This window comes from Anguilla rostrata, chromosome 17 (assembly GCF_018555375.3).
Source record: "Anguilla rostrata isolate EN2019 chromosome 17, ASM1855537v3, whole genome shotgun sequence".
NCBI lineage: Eukaryota > Metazoa > Chordata > Actinopteri > Anguilliformes > Anguillidae > Anguilla > Anguilla rostrata.
In genome coordinates, this window is record NC_057949.1 from 12,934,690 (window position 1) to 12,952,020 (window position 17,331).

The following is a 17,331-nucleotide window of genomic DNA, read 5'->3' on the forward strand; positions in this document are numbered from 1 at the left end:
ACACTCATGAAAAGATAGCTCACTAATGCGTTGCAGAACACAGTCTAACAGGAAGCATGGTCAACCACAGACAACAACCAGGACTTTCATTTTGTGAAGCAGGTTCTCTGCCTGGTTGATATAGGCTTTCTTGTCTGTCAACTTCTATCTTCACTCAAGCAACTAGGCAACAAAATGTCTTCCCTATTGTGCAGTCCTTTCACAGTCAAGCCTCAGTCTCTAGACATCTTCTAGACAGTCTGTACAAGTGCATCCATGTTCAAACATCCATCAAATGCTAGAAAATCCTGCTAATCAGCCAAACTGCTGTTATTCAGCTGTATGATTGAAGAAGCAGTGGCTGTCAAAAAGAGCTAATGATGAGATGGAAGTCCCCACGGGGTATGATTCTGAATCTGGCTAATGTTAACTAGCTTGCCAATGAAAGAAACCACCAAGATCCTGCCACGTTGTAATGTTCACGTAACATCTTGTGCAGTAAGGAATCCAAGTGTTAGCTGAACTGTATGATGTGAAGGAGACTGTGTGTACTGTGCAGCTAGCTGGTAAGGAATCATTCATTTATTGTGTGTACATTGTCTGTTTACCATTAGTTGCAGTAGTAGGAAACAATGTAGCTTGACGCCTAGCCTATCTTAAAGGAACAAGTCAAGTTTCGTGTTTTTGCCCATTAATGTTCTGGCTTTGTTCAGACTAACACAACACCAGAAAAGCAGTAAATGCTACCGAGTCTTGAGCCAGAAAATTTCCAGAGCAACTTTTCCAGAACACGAACGGCCAGATCTCACATTCACATGACCCTTAAATGGTAAAGTTCCAGAACAATTCAGGACAAGGCTGCATGTGTGAAAAGGGTATTTAAGATATATTAATTAGCCATCTGAAGCAATTTAGAGTGGTTGTCCTGCTTCAACAGCAGTGCCCTACCATGGCAACTTGCTCTAATGGTTCAATTTCCAGCCAGTGCGTCACATGGCCACCGGCCAACAGTACTTTTGTGGAGCCTGAAGTAAAGGATGTACTTTGATTATGAAAAAGAGAACAATTTGGCAGCGGAGAAGCCTCTTATTTAAAACAGCCATTCAAGTTAATGATTATCAAGCCAATTCCAAGAATCAGTCCTTTGACCCTAGAGAGATACGGAGCTGCACCCGTATTTACAGGAAACACAGCTCTCTAAATTGTCCTGTCCTTCCAATCCAAAAAGGGCCCGTCTTTTTCTTTATCCCGGGGCCGTCACTAATGAAATGGGGGCTGCGTGATAGGACTACGAAGATCACAATCTTGCTGTGAGGCACAGCAGCCCCTGCAGACCTCGTAAGCTCATGTTCCTAAGCGAACGTTCGGAATCTTCCGGAAACCGACGAGACTCCCGCCGTCTTCCTTTCAAGGTGCGCCAAACCTGTCTGTCTCCACCTTCCCGTGGGACCGCAAGGGAATCTTTCAGCTGATCAGGACAAAAGGGCCACGGGAGTCTTTACCACGGTCCAAAAGCAGGAACTGAATCCATTGCAAAAAGACATGCAGTTTTTATTTATTTATTTTTTAAACATTTTTAACGTGTCTATGTGCACAGCAGAGAAAGCAGCGCCATTTCCGAAAATTGAACTGATCTAACCTAAAATCTGGTATTCACATCTGGAAATGTGTCACTGGGCATTAAGTTTTCAATTTGTAACAATCTACCAAAGTTAAGAAATGGCACTGTAACTTGCTTTCATTTCACTTAAATGGGAAGAGACATGAAAATGAGAAATTCTCAGTTTCAAGTCACTTTTTTTTTTTTTTTTTTGCTGACACACACAGGAGATACAGCGGAATAAGACCAGACGGTTTTGTCTGTAATTTCCATCTGTAATTTCATGTCGAGGCATTCATTATCAGGTTTTTTTTCTTTCTTCCACAGCAGTCCGGAATCTCTCCGCATTCTTATCTGAAGAGCGCAGTAAATAAATAAACGAAAACCGCCAAACGACTTCCGAAGTGCAGTTCCTGTTAGCAAATGGCGAACAAGGCCCGGTTTTCAAGTAGCAATCTTGCTCGCAGACGAATTTAAACAACGGCGCTTCTGACAGCAGGTAGATGGACAAAAAACAAAGCCTGCGAGAATCCTCAGTCGATTTGTGACTTTTGTACAGCAACTGATACATCCATGTATCAATAATAATCATATTTATTTATCATATAATGTATTATAGTATATTAATAGACTAGTGATTTAAATAAATAAATGAGGAGTCAGTTTGTGTGGGTTCTTCCATTATCCCCTCTGGAAAAACTGCAGTACAGAATTGCAGCTGAATTACAGCTTGGTAGAATGGAAAACAAATATACAACATCACAGTCTTGTAATCTACTTAGCTTACTCTTTTAATGATGCAAGGCAACTAAAGATTTCCTGCAACTGAATAATTATGAGAAGTAGCGAGCTTCTATTTTTGTGCACATGAACCTGCACAATATCTAATCAAAGCAATGTGAAATGAATCGCACAAGATACATCCCAGAACACTAAGGCGGTCCTTTTGCTAATCAATCTCAAAATACCTTTAGGTGTGTGTCATCATAATTTCAATTTTTATCTGGCTTGGCCATGCGCTTCTGCAATATAAAATGCCATTGAAATGATGTTGAAAATCTTTTCGTTCTTTTCAACGGCCCAGATGATAAAAGTGCTGACCATGAGCCCAGACTGGGACCTTGAGACACAGATTTGAGGCTAGGCCTGCGCGATTGGCTCAGTGGTATACCACAGAGTTTAGAGAGGGTGAACACCACTTAAATTAAGCCAAGGTCCACTGGAAAAGGCTGTCTGAAAGCTAAATGAACGCCTGACATTTTTTTTCAGAGACAGAATGAAATAATTTGGTTACAGAATGAAGACTGCATGAACATTTACAGCACATTTTTTTTAACGTTTTTGGCTGGACCGCAACAGTGGGGCCAGCCCTACAAACGCGAATGCCTGTGACTGACTGAGTGAGTGATGAAGTTACACCATTGGTCAGCCAAGTTATGAAGTCACACCATTGGTCGGCCGGTCCAGCCATATAGCCTACTAGGTTTTGACCTGGTCTTGTGTTTTGTTTTTTTGTTTTTTTACATTATACCATTTCCTAGACTGGGCACCCTTTGTCGCTGATTTCTTTACATCGGTGACAAAAGAAAGTGCAAGACTCCTCGTAATATTCGCCCATAAATGCCTGACAAGGTTCTTGTGATCCCTGTTGGGTGAGGACACGTTCGGCTTCAGCCAAAATCTAATTATTTAAGGCATCTTTGAAAGCAATAAGCACTCCCCAAAGCTGCTGCCCCAGCCCTGTGTGGTTAGCCTCTGAACCTGCAGTCCAGACCAGCTGAAGCAAGCCGATCTGGGCTCATGAAGTAAGAAGGACAAAACGCTGGTGTGTGGAGCCACTGCTCTTGCGTTTAGAGACTTCCATTGATAATATGCACATTTTATACATTTTATATTTTTTTCTGTCTGTATTCTTTTCTGATGTACCGTCACTGTTTTGACTGAGTCCCGCTTCAAAATAACATTTTAAATATCAATCTGACATCTGAGTAAAGTAAGGTAATAAACATAATATGAAGAAAAAAAGATAATGTAATTAAAGCAGGGAACACAAGGCTAGATGGGCTATTGATTCAGGTCTCTCTGTTCTGCTACAATACCCTGATAAAGTATGCACCTTCTTGACTTCCTCTATTATTGCATATTTGTCACACTGATTGGCTTCAAAGCCTGGTAAACACGAACACATTTTTTAAATAATTATTTAAAAAATAATTAAAATTTAATGAAAGAAGTTATGAAACACCCATATCACCCATGTGAAAAAGTAATCGCTCCCTTATTTACTCAACCAATTAAACAAATTTAATTCATTAGATTCAGCTGACTGAACACAGGCAGGCTTAGCAGTCTTGCAGTCAGCCCTGTTGAATCTAAACCTTACTCATATTGAACCTTACCATCAGAGTGAAGTAGTCACCACAAAGTATCTACAAGCACACTATGCACAGTCTAAATGAAACGTGTTAAAAAATGTGTTTTGCGTTTACTCGGTTTCCCTTTGTCTAATATTACATTTTGTCTAAAGAACTGAAACCATTCAGCGTGACAAATATGCAATAACAGGAAATCAGAAAGGAGGAGATTTTTTTCAGGACGCGAACTAACGCGCAAATCTGGCGCTTATTTGGGCGGAGGGCAACGGAAGCGGCGATGCCAGGAAGCCACAGCCGAACCGAAGCGGCGTGGGGCTGTGGCGCTCCAACGAAGCAGCTCAGAAAAATACCAGCAAAAAACAAAACAAAACAAAAAACAAAGAAGTAGTAGAACAAAAATTTGACGGTGTGCAACGGAGCAGCTAAAATGGGGTCTATAGCCAGGAAAGCTGCCAGCATCCATCCACGCAGTGCCCTTTTAATAAGCCCGTTTCCAAAGCAAAACGGCTCCCTCCAGACCTGCAAGGCAGGGCGCCCTGACTGCTGGCTCAAAGTCAGGCCGCAACCATCTGAAAAATGACATAAATAAATAAATGAATGAATGAATGAAACTTTCACATACATTAGTGTCAAATCGATCAATGTTGGACAGGCGCAGACAAGAGAATGTCGGGAAAATCGGTCTTCCGCGGAAAAACCGGGAATCGCTGCGGTGTCAACACGTCAAGCCTTTACTGGCTACCGTGGGAACCGCTGCCATGTCAACAGCGTCAAGCCAAAGTCAAAAAGAGCTTCCTACTGCTTTCCCACCGCGGATGGCAACTGCTGTATTCGGTTACTAAAGGGCAGGAGCATTAGCCAGGTCAGGAGAAAACCAGGCAGTACAGGGATAAGAAGGAGCGAGGCCAAGGGAACCAGCGCCATGCCATCTGGGCCAGGCCCGACTGCGATGCCACAAAGGTCTCGCTAGGTTGGACGTCATCAGCGGCGGCATTACATAATCTGTGAGCACCGTTCGGGAGGTAATGGACAGAGAGGCTTTGCCGGTCGGCGAGCCGGGTCGCGGAAATGCGGATATCTGCCGGGCCACGCTAGCCTCTGGAGACCCCGGTGCGCGTATGTAGGTCGTAAGGGTTAGCGGCGGTCTGTGGAAAAACGCAGACAGAGAAACCGCGGCCGTTTGCCGCAAGCATCTCCACCGCAGTGAAACCCGGACTCTAAAGTGATTCAGGTTCGTTGAGCTTCAGTCGAGTGAAGCTGTTCTCAAAGCTCCAAAAACTGGGTTTTCATGACATCTACAAACATAGGAGGCCTCTCGCTTCGCGTCTGGTGCAGCATGCACTTGTGTAATGTTCACCACAGTAATCCGAACGCTGGGACCGTTCAAGCTGTTATTTATTACAACAGAGGCCATTTAAAATATAGGACACACAGAACAAAGCCCCTCCCCCAAATGCTTTAATTCCTGGGAAAATCTGGGTTTTGTATGTGTGCATGCGTGTCAATAAAGAGATTTAAATCCAGACACCGCTAACACAATTTTCCCTCCCTGTCTCCCCAGAGATACTGTTGACGAAAGGCTAGCCCAAGCGGGCTTTTTTTTCAGCAGGAGAAGTCCTGGGAGCCGATTGTGTAAACACAAACGCAATCACTAGAAGACTATCTTAATGGGCCTCCTCTTTCCACCACTTGTTGAAAGCTAAGGCCACTTCAAGAACTCAGAGGCGTGTCAACTTCGCCTTTCCGAAGAGCGAAAAAATGTGAGCCCAGTCACAGCGTTTGGTTTTTAAACTTAGTCTCGTTTTCGCATTTCATCGTTTTTTCCTGTGCGGCTAGCAAAATCAAACCTATAAAACGAGATGTGCCTTTTTTTCCCATTGAGCTGCATATGCGCCTTCTGACTGAGTAAGCCATTTATCTGATGTATTAGGCTGAAAATGTAGCACGTATTATGTCCTAATTCGATTGATGCACCACAGTAGCTTGTGGTTAACTTCGTTTTCAACAAACATGGAAGCAGCCGTAATTGTTTTGACTAAATGAAATGCTTGGCTAGGGAACCAGGCAGAAACCTACCGGCTTTGCCCTCGGACTGCCACAGGCAAGGAGAGGGAAAACTTGTCCCAAAGGAAAAGAGGAAAAAAACGTTTCCAAAAATAACCTCCCCTGCGGGAAATAGGAAACAGCCTGCTAGCAAGTGAGGGAGATAGATATATTTTTCACATATCTCGCAGGGAACACACACAATCGTTTAACTGTTTCAAACGTCCAGTGAAGACTGCTTGGTCCCTTTGATTAACTATTTGTCTGTTAGAGACAGTCAAAGAACAAAAATCCATATTTTGAGCTGCAGGGAATGAATGTGAGAAAAAAAGGCTGATTGAAAATGCAGGGGAATGCACCGACGATGCACTGGGAATGTTGAAACGCGCAAGTTCGTTCCAGCTTACGGGCTGGAAAATTTCCAGGCCGAAATACTAACCGAATCTGTACGCTTTGTTCCAAAAGCTGCCTTTGTTGGATGTACGGCCTCTTTTTGAACACAGATAATAGATTTTGCAATGTTAAGCATTGTGCTGGTAGTAACCATTGTACATGTCGTAATCATGGCTTTGTAGTGGCACAGCATTTGTGTAGTCAAATGACAAGCTCTGTCAAAACTAGTTCATTGTCTTTAAACCCAGGTTATGGTGGACTTCAATTTAAATTAAAGAAAGAGTCTCTTTCATGAGGCTTGATTAGATTAGACTTAATGTTATTAGTGTTTCAGTAGAGAAGGCCACGAGCCGCTGACAAACAGAAATTGTCAGCTTGAAAAAAAGAGATCAAGTATGAAACAGTCTTGAAAAATCTTTATCAATAGCATTATCCTCTTCATTACTGTTATTATTATCATTTGCTTAGCTGACACTTATCCAGGGCGACTTTACATCTTATGACGAATGTATGAGGCTGGAAATTTCAAATCAGGTCAAGTACCTTGCTCAGGGATACAGAGACGCTGTCCCACAAGAGACTATATGCAACAAGGTTACATTTTCTTTAACTGCTAATCCAGGTCATTTTGTAGGACATTCACACACATTCACTTCATTTCGAGGTCTTTGCGCAGCAAGTAAAACGTCAGCCACATAGCATTTTACAGAGGTGCAAAAGCAATATCACCAGCTACTGAACACCACACAACCAATCACCAAAGAAGTCCTAGAAGGCCAGATGATTTTGTGGCACTCTTCAATTCTTATTGGCCCTCACATGCAACTCCATTTCCACATCTTGTTCAAGGTTGGTTGGGGAGAGACATCGCTGAAGGAAGAGTGGAAGGCACCAAGGAAGGGGTCAGAGGGTAATAGTCAGAAGAGACATGGGGCAGAAGCTTACTCTACATACATTATCATTTCAGTATGGATCAATACTATACCTGCTACACATGCTAACATATCATTGCTTCAGGGGGAATATTACTTCAGGTTCTTGAGGTTAACATGTGGTTTCAGAAATGGCTACAAAGTAGAGAATGAATGCTGATCATAGTTAGTAAGGGCGTCTCATCAGTTTCTGTCCCAAACATTCGCTGGAATACAGTGAACATGGAGTTCACTGTATGTCTGTTATAGAAATTATGATTCAACTCTCCCTCACCCCAATATTTTACATAAACCGAAGCCCTCAATAAGCGTTGGTTCCTTGAGCGCAGACTAATTTGGGAAAATAACTTCCCACAGTTGGCGAGGGACTGCACAGCCAGAATACCACAGCTGGACTGTCATTCCGCTCGGTCTGCATTCCTGATCATGAATGGCACTAAATAAATAAAAACCAATCCAAATGATGCTGAATATGCGATTGCCATACAGGGCTGTGACTCTGTTCTCATCCAGACATCAATCTTAAAAGCCACACAATGGCTGTTGCCTTCAAACGACTATAAACTTAGACCACACTGGGGAATGTGGAAAACTGGCCAACGTCCAACTAGACATTTCCCCTTCTGCTAAGGTCAGCTTTCAATCTCTTCAAGTCCATTTCAAAGACAAAGTAGATTCTCAGTTCTGAATAAGCAGGCTCTCTGTCATGCTCAGTGAGGCCGGCATTATTTATTTTTATTGTTCGCCTCTTCGCACTTGCCCTGACATACAGCCACGAGACGTTCGGTTTCGCTTCCACGGAACTGCAATTTGCCATCATCGATTCTCAAAGAGCTCCATCTTTCCTGGGAAATGGGTCAATGGCCCCCGTCTTTATGGGGAGGTCAACTGCATAAAAAAATCCGAGCAAGGCCGAAAGGGGGATGCGCAAGTATGACTGAACACATCTGGGTCATCGATCCCCGGGCGGAAAAGGCCCGGAACTGGGGGGCGGGGGCGAGGGGGCGGACAGGCCTTGCATGTCAGAGCCGACATATTTTCATTTCCTCCGTTTATTTATTCGTTTCATTAGCGGTGACCTCAGACGGCCTGAGACGGGCTAGCGGGAGATTCGCCGCCCGTGGGAAAGTCAGACCGCACGCGCGCGCGCGAAAGCAAACAAGGCGACCGCGGAGGTCGGCCCCTGAGCCGCGGCCGTGGCTGCACCGCTGGAAATCTTCCCGGCGGAAAGCAGAGTACTGAAAGCGGTCGAACGCTTTCGACGGATCCAAACCATAACTCAGACAGGCCAGCCCCAAATGACCATTTCAGGTTTCAGCTCTGACGCTATCCGTTATGAAAACCCTCAATTTCACATGAAAGTCCTTCCAACAAGTACAAGTTATTTCCCCTACAAAAACATATTACAAACTATTAAGAAGCAACATTTAAACAGATACTCAGTCACACACGCACATACACATGCTAACAGTAATCCTGCCATTAAAAGAACTGCAGCGCGCTATGAAGAAAAACAGACACTCCAAGTAGGCTACATAACGAGTATGGTTCCCCATAGTGCTGTTTCGCACTGGGCAAACAGGCTGACAGCACAGGCTAGCGTTAACCATCATCTCTCTGGTTTTTCCTTTTCCTGCCAAGGGATTTGGACCAGAATTTTATTTGGACCCCCAAATAAAAAGGCGTTTACTAAGCAAATGAGTATTTTCACAGATGCTGCGATTACTGCAGCAATTACTGCTGCGATAACAGCAGCTAAAGTCAAATTAAATAAAACAATATAAAACGTACAACAGCAAATGGCTACAACAACCATTTTTCTCTGGGTGAGGAGGGGGTCAGACAAAGCCTTGAGAAGCCTACTACTTGACAGAAAGCCGTCAGCTGTATCACCACATCGCATCCACGTCAAGGAAGTTCCTGAAGGTGACTGAATGAAAGGCTTCTCTAAAGTTAGCCCTTTCATTTTACAGTTGGTATCACGAATAGTGCCAGCTACAGTTCAGCAAACAGACCTACAAGCTGCTATTTTTGAGGCACCAGGAAAATAATATGAAAAGCATAAAGCATAGCATGAGCATTCAGGACTCGGCAAAGGCTCAATTACTTAGTGCAACCACGCATTCAAGATGGAAGTTAAGGACACATTTACCTTCCACTTAGTAAAATCTTGTGCAGTGAGTAGATTAATGACCACCTTACAGAAGATTGTGTCTTTTCAGCAGACCCGGAGGGACACATTGCATTTCACCATAAGGCTGAATCTGGATGCTGAAAAAGGTTCCGGCTTATCATCTAGGTCTAAATAGGATGTATTTTGATAAAACTCATTTTTATCAGTCTCAATGCTGGTGGACCCAAAACCCGGTTGAAGGAGGAGGTTTATATTCAGAAAAGCTGCCAGTGGACCCTCAGAGACCCATTCATTTCATCTTCAAGATTCATTGGAATGTGATCTCTCTCCAGAGGCAACCCCTAGACAGCGTGCCTTGTGATTCTTTCTGTTACAATAACTCATAAATCAAGGCGCTTCTGCACCTCGACCATCAATTTTCCGAGGTCCGTGTACCAACCTCAGTTGCTCCGCAGTTAAACAGATTGATTTTTTTCCCTGGGGAACGAGGATGTTAAATACTTAAATACACACGAGAGCAATGTGACTGAAGCGTTGGGACAACTCTGCAAAAACTGGGGTGGGAAAATCCATACCTGCAGGCCCAATGTGTATGCAGGTGCCCAAGTCACCAATTACACCGGCTAACTTAATATAGCCTACTTCTGCTGGTTTAAGTGTAGATTAGACTTCAATGATATGCTTCTTGTTTGGACACAGGAACGATATTCAGCTGTCATTCATGAACTTATGAAGAAATGTGGCTAAATATCCATTTCTAAATGAGTGGGCTCATTAAATAATTAAGAGAAGAAGTTGGCATGAAATTCAGAAAGAGTAGTAGAACAGTATGCCCTTGAGACTCACCCATCTCACTCCTCTCTACAAACCCTACTGATTACTTGCCCTTCTTGCCTGCTTACCGATTCGATTTCTCTCCTTTCAGTCAATAGCATTTTGAGAAAAGAACAGTGCTCAAAGCCCCAAGGACTAGTGCTACCAGTTTTTTTAATCCAAAACCCGGCTTCATTTTAAGAAATAATCCATTCTTAGGTTATTGTGACTTCTACCGTCTCTGTTATTGCTTTTGCAAGTGCGTACGTGCCGGTCTGCAAATTAGACAGAAGCCAAGTCCAGCTAGCCAGCAACCTATTAAATGGCACCTTGACAGCTTCTCAAAGGAGAGTGTGAGAAAATGGCACCGCAACAAGCTAATTACCCAAATTGTTTTATAAAGACAAGCTAATTATTCCAAAGCAATTTGCAGGGATGGTTGAAGGTCTGTCTTTTTCCACTGTCCACATAATTTGCGGTCTGGGTAACTCAAAATTACACTGCTTCTTCACCCGTCTCCGAAAACAACGCAATTGCCATTCCACCGATCCATGTAATATACTTAACTGTACTTTCCATAGCTGGAAAGTTTGCATTGCTAATTGACCTTTGTTCCTAGCGGAACTACTGTATAATCAAGATGAGACTATCTGCCACGATGATGACCCACAATAATGTTTTATTTGTGCATTTGTGTGTGTCCACCTAACATCTTCCACAGAATACTGGAACGATGAGGGCATGATGTCAATGTGTTCAAGTGCAAATAAATCACACTCATTGAATAGGCTACATCCTTTTTAATTAGGCCATAACAGGTCTGCATATCAAGACCACATCACAGCAACAATAGTTTTTTTTTCTTTTTATTCTAGAACCCCATGATGCTATGGATCCTGTGCAAACTGGGAGTATGTTGTGAGCAACAATTCTGTAGACATGCACGATGGTCTTGCATTACTTCCGTCCTCTCTGCTTCTTAACTACAGAAGGTTCCGGATGGAACCAGGATTTTCACAGCGATACCTTAAAGTCCAATACCACAATATTTTACTTTGTTATCCCCCTAAATTAATTTTCTGAATAGGCCTATATGCATCTCAATGACAAATTTGAACATTTCTGTTTTAATGGGAGACAGAGATTCTGATGTTGAGAATAGGGCGTTTAGTATCAGCAGAGATCTGCAATCTATGGTCCTGTAAACCACACTGTCTGTTGGTTTTTGATCTCACATTTAAAGTGGCAACCAATTCAGACTCCAGAAACCCGGTGAGGAGACTTAACAGTGAAAAGAGCCCCTTTATTTCATTGACTAAGGGGTCAAATCAAAATGAAAACCAGCAGACCCAGCAACTCTAGGACCAGGGTTGCAGACTACTTATCTGATACGGATCTGTGCTGTAGCTTCCAAACACCCATCTGACACCCACTAGCCGGCATATGCCCTGAGCAGTTCATATAAGCCTGCTCTCCCATAATGCACCAGACCACAGGCAGCTTGTGAGTTGGCTTTGGCCAGATTCCACGGCGCGCTGACCCTCCAAGGCCAGACCCCCCCGCTGCGGCGTCTGCTCTCGTGCCCTCCCTTCCACCGGCGCCCAAACAAACCACGACCGGGTTCTCCAGGTCACCCATCAACACTGACGGACCCCAAACTTCACCCACTGAGCTGGGTCACCGTCGAAACCTCCATAACGCCGGATTTGCCCCTCCCCTGCAGGGCAGACGAGCGAGTTTAACACTCGACCGTCTCCTCTGCTAGCCTGCGCTTGTTGAATTTTTGTTCACCCCATTTTTGTTTCAGAGACTAATCTTTGCTGAACTTAACCATCTTGGGAGACAGGCTGCATATTGCTCAGGTCATCAAAGAGTAAGGATATCTCTCAATCCACCCAATTATATTTACAGAGAGTTCCCCTTTATAGAGCAGGACAGACACAAAGCTCTTTCTAAATAAATGCACAGGGAAGTGTGTGGGACCTTTAAGAGCATTTTAAGACTGCTAAATAAACCATCCTTATGTGAAGCTCCTGGCTGTCAAATGATGGAAATAATTTTTTTATTTGTCGTTCGAGAGAGGCAGGAAATACATTTCGGCAAAAAAGTGCATTGGGGTGAGTTTTGGACAGAGAATTAGTGCAAATCCTTCTCTTAATGTGCTGACGTTACCAATTAATTCCAGCCACGGACTGGAATCTGCTCTGGCAGACTGGCACTAGTGTAGAGAGCGGGATGCCCTCCCTGCCCCCTCCTTTGGCAGACCAATCCCACATCACCAAGGCCCTGCCCCTTTTAACCTCTTCAACGCAAGTAAACATGTCTGCCACTGTCAAAGACTACAAATGCTACAGGAATAACCCCCCCCTACCACTAACACTGTACCAGGCATCTTTCAAACTTTAAGGCTTTTTTCCCCCTTTTTTTCCAACCAACCGAATTTCTGCGCTGTGCTCTTCCACAACAGGATCTGCCACAGGGCTCTCGCAAAGACTCTGAATCTGAGGCGAACAGGAGCGCCGTGTGAACACCGCTGCGAGAAAACCCCAGCAGAACAGGCGAGGTACAGTAACACCGAAACAGGAAGAAAGAAAATAACAGCAGAAACCAAGAACTACAGAGCGTGCAAGGCCTCAGCATTCTGAGGCTAAAATGACTGCTATAAGGTCTGAGGCAGCAGTCAGTCAGGAGTCAGGCAGTAGAAGACCAGCCGAACTGCAGTGATGTCGTATGACACAACAACCCCCCCCGGGCATCGCAGAGTTGCAAAGGGGAGCCAGGCCTAATCGCCCAATCACTGCCCAACCAGAAGCAACAGGCTGAACAGAAGCAAATTCCTGCAGCAATGCTCCAACATCAAGCATAAAGCCTTCCCAGAAAAGCAGAGGTTTTATAGCAACATAGGGTGGACCAACTCCATATGAATGCCCATAATTTTGGAGAGATGTTGGATGTCAGGTGTCCACATACATTTGGCCATGCAGTGTAGATTAAATATGCTTAAGGAACGTTTCTCTGAACATCAAATGTAAACTACCAGTATTACTCTTCCCTCTCCTCCTACTACTACCACAAATAATCTGCTTGACTGGACTGAGTTAAAAAAGCAAATAGTCTGTACTAGGCCTAAATGATAACAGAACATGCTTGCCAGCTGAGTCCACTTTCTTAACGAGTTCCTAATTATGCCATAACACAGTTTGCCCTGGATAAAAGTCCTTTACATTCAGACCGAAAGTGAAAAGACTGAAAGTACATCAGCACTTGGCATCTACTAAAACGATCGTTTCCTCCGCTCAATGAGCGATTAACGTCTTCTAGGTGTTGAAAGGAACCGTGTGATGCCCTATTTTCCCCCTGATTGGACTTTGTCTTTCAGGAAGAGACAATCAGCGTTCCCTTCAACCGAAAGGATCTGCAGCACGTGCGTCGGTACTCCCCTGAGTGAACGCTTGCATTTTCTACTGAAACCCTATACAGACTGAAACCCTGGCCTCCTTCCAATGTGTGACTGATGGCTCCCTTCAGCGCACAGTTGCGAAAGGTTGCGAAACGGCAGCAAGGTGGTCACTTAACGATAATCTTATTCAAAATGCCTGAATCATTCTGGGTGAGACCAGCTCGATGTGATTCTCACGTTTGTCTTGCACTTTGAAGTGAGAAAAATGTTTAACGTGACAGCAGGGCTGTGAGCAAAATGTGCAGACAGATAAACGCTACACGATTTTGAACAGTTGGAAATAAATAAATAAATAAAAATTTCCCACAGCAGTAACCTAAAAGTGACAAAAGTGTGAAAACCTTCTAGAAACATCTGAGTCAGGCCAAATTAGTGCTTTTACAATGCACTCTGTTACTTTTTGAGGCTGCAAATGCTTCCAAACTCTAAATTCTTAAGCCTAAATTGTAACAGTCAAAACAAATTGTAAACATTAAACACATCTGAAATAACTTTCTTTCTTTGATATAAATATAAACTGGAATTTAATAGTGACAGTCCATTCCCTTGTGTAATTGCAGTACTCAGTCACCGCTCTGTTTGGCCCACTATACATAGCATAAAAAAGCTTTCTTCAAGCAGTTAGGGATTACATCATCTGCGCTCTGGGAGTCTGATTCTTATTAGCGATGCACATTTGAAATACTTTGATATCCCTTTCTCCTCAAACGTGGTTTGAAACGAGTTTCAGTGTGAACGGACCGTTGAAAAAAAAATAATAAAAAGACATCCGCTTTCGTTCACATCTTCCGTCTGACATGAAGATAAATAGCGGGGATGAAGGCTCTCGGGCCGTCCTTCAGGAATACTGATGAGGAGGAACGCAGCCGGGGCATTTGGTTTCGCGCCGCGGGGGCTATGTTTTTAGCTGCTGACTCGGGAGGTTGTGAAAGGAGCTCGCCTCCAGGGCTTTCTGCAAGATGTTTCACGGCTCGGCGAGGTCACGAGAGCAAGCCTTGCCCATGACCTTGCACATACCCCTGGGCTGAGAGTGGAGAACGGGGCAAAGGTAGCTATATCATACTACACGGCTATCCAACAATATCTTTTGCATGGAATTCCATATCCTATTCATGTCTTTGCTGTCGGTGGAACAAACCTGTAAAGCTACAAACCTGTAAAGTTGCTCTGGATAAATGAAAGCTGAGAGAATAATTTAAATATTTTTTCTTTTTAGGAAACTATCCCCCTTTCATATTTTGTTGCTTTATTCAGAGAGGTGGAAAGCTGAGAAGGCACCGCGGTGGGATTTGAACCCCTGCCCGTGTGGCTGAAAGTTGCCTGCCCAGCAGATTACGCCACCCGTCTCGACTTAAAACTTTAAATCTTTTTTTTTTCCTCTCTCAACTAGAAAATATTAGCTTGCTTTAAGTTACCATTTGTTTCAAAATATTCAAACATAGGTTCAAGATATTCCAGGATAGAGTCTGTGGCAAGCGAGAAGCCAGCTCTCATCTATGGATGAACTTGTGATGCCTGTGTCTCACACAACTGATAACAGCTCTGGCTGAATATGCAGACTCCATGATTAGGGAAATTCACAGCTATGGCCTCCTTTGGCTGGCATATTGAGGTCTTAATTAATGACTTAATTAAAATCTCCAAAAAAGTGAAGTCTACATCCCTTAAGAACCATGATACTCCTGACAAACAGCATTCCTCTGGGCTAAGAGCAAACATTTCACAACAACCCTCAATACCCCCCTCCCCCCTACCCCCGCAAACCAAAAGAAAATAAAGACCTTAAGCACCCTATTGTACCAAGACATTTGAGCTGACAAGCACACACAATGGGGGTAAAATTACTTTTATCAGTCATATAAGCGGTTGTGAGAAATAACCAAAATTTTTAAGCATGGGTAAGAAACATGATATTTAGCCCGAGAACACAAACTCCATGGATGACAAACTAACGTTTTGCTGAGCGCAGAAATTATTGTGTCTCAGAGCAAACCAGGTGGGGGTCAATGTCAACCCCCCCAGGTTGATTAGTGCTCCTTACGGACCGCATAAAAGACAAATGGCCTAAACGTTGATTCTTGGGAGCACATTGCGACATACTTCCGTTCCTGACCTGGTGTGTAATCTAACTTTCCATTTTCTTTCTTTCACGACCGCTGGGTCCATCCCTTCACCGATACATCTACCGATCTACTTTCCTCCATCCGATATTCTGGATCCACCAACTGCAGCCAGTGCCGGTCAACACAGGACACAAAATCCATGGCTGCAATTTGCCTGCGAACCGGTTGGGACCCCAGGCGTGTCGCCACGGACGCAATCGGACGCAATTTGAGGCAGCTGCGTTCCACCCTCCTCGCTCAGATGGCCGATGCCTATGACGTGGTTTAATAAGAGGCTGGAGGGAAAAAAGGGGGAAAGCCATTCGCAATTAAGAGCTTGTCAGTGGATCAAGACGTTCGGCCACGGCTGCCGCGAGATAATCACCGTGATTGTTGCCGGTAATAATCCACTGATGCTTGGATCAAAGGAGACGGGGGATACATAATGGTGCCTTTGGAGGACTTTTCGTCCTAAATTAATTTCAAGAACCACTGTGGGGTAGTCTATGCACGCTCTGTTTATCAGGGGTTCTACCAAGTGAAACTGCGAGCATAAAGAAACTTAGAACGGCAACTTTTGATACGTGTGTGTTCACATTTCTACGGGAGGCACTGTCATTTCAAAGAACGTACAAGTTTTAGCCAAGCGTCTTTATGATCAGCGTGATGTATTTGATTGAAGTTCAACGCAGAACTGGGAAGGCTAAAAATCGATAGGGGGGGCAGCAGGGTGAATATTGACTCTCATCTGCAGTGCGGTCCCGTTACAGCGTCGCAATGATTACCGACACGGGGAGAGCGATCAGAATCGTTCGATCCGGGCCCTCTGATTTTGACATTTCGACGGCATCAGTCCATAAAATCAGGAGACGGGTTGATCGGAGCTCAGCTTTCAAAGGGGAGTTTCGCCTCGTGTGAAATGACATTTCCCATCTGTGGAAGGGGAAATGTTTCACATCCATTTCAAAGATTTTCATGCAGTCATCGCTGGAGTTTTATTAACCCCAAAATATATCCGTACAGTAAGAGAACAAAGCAGTTATCAGTTGTTTTCCAGCCGTTATTCTAGATGTTCTTGCATGTAGCCCCCACCCTGAAAGTCAAACCAATTCAGGTCAAAAAACAAATTTAATAAAAACTCCGCTTTTCCAGATCATGTAAACTTTGGGTGAAATTCAAAGGAAAAGATCATTTCCTTCTTTTAGCCTGAAGGAAGGATCATTACCATTGCATTTGTTTGCTGTCATTGCTGAAATATTTTGCTGTGAGCTGATTCTTCGGTTTCAGGGACACAACCAAGAAAGCAGAAAGGCTCTTACAAGCTTGAACACTGTGCAATTTTGGACGAACTCCGCTAATTCAAAGGAAGTCTCATAGTTCTGCTTGAAAACCAAAAGTGAAAGTTACAGTTACAACAAACAATCTGTTTCACTAAGCATCAGCCGCCCCCCACGCTTGTACTTCTTAAATGCCAAGTGAACACAGTCCTCACGACGTGAA

At 43.9% G+C, this 17,331-nt stretch overlaps 1 protein-coding gene across 1 annotated transcript in view; it reads right to left on the minus strand.

Annotated features, from left to right (window-relative positions):
* Positions 1-17,331, minus strand: part of ttyh3a (tweety family member 3a) — a 71,096-nt gene that overhangs the window by 48,740 nt on the left and 5,025 nt on the right. The gene's annotated exons all lie outside the window — the stretch shown is intronic.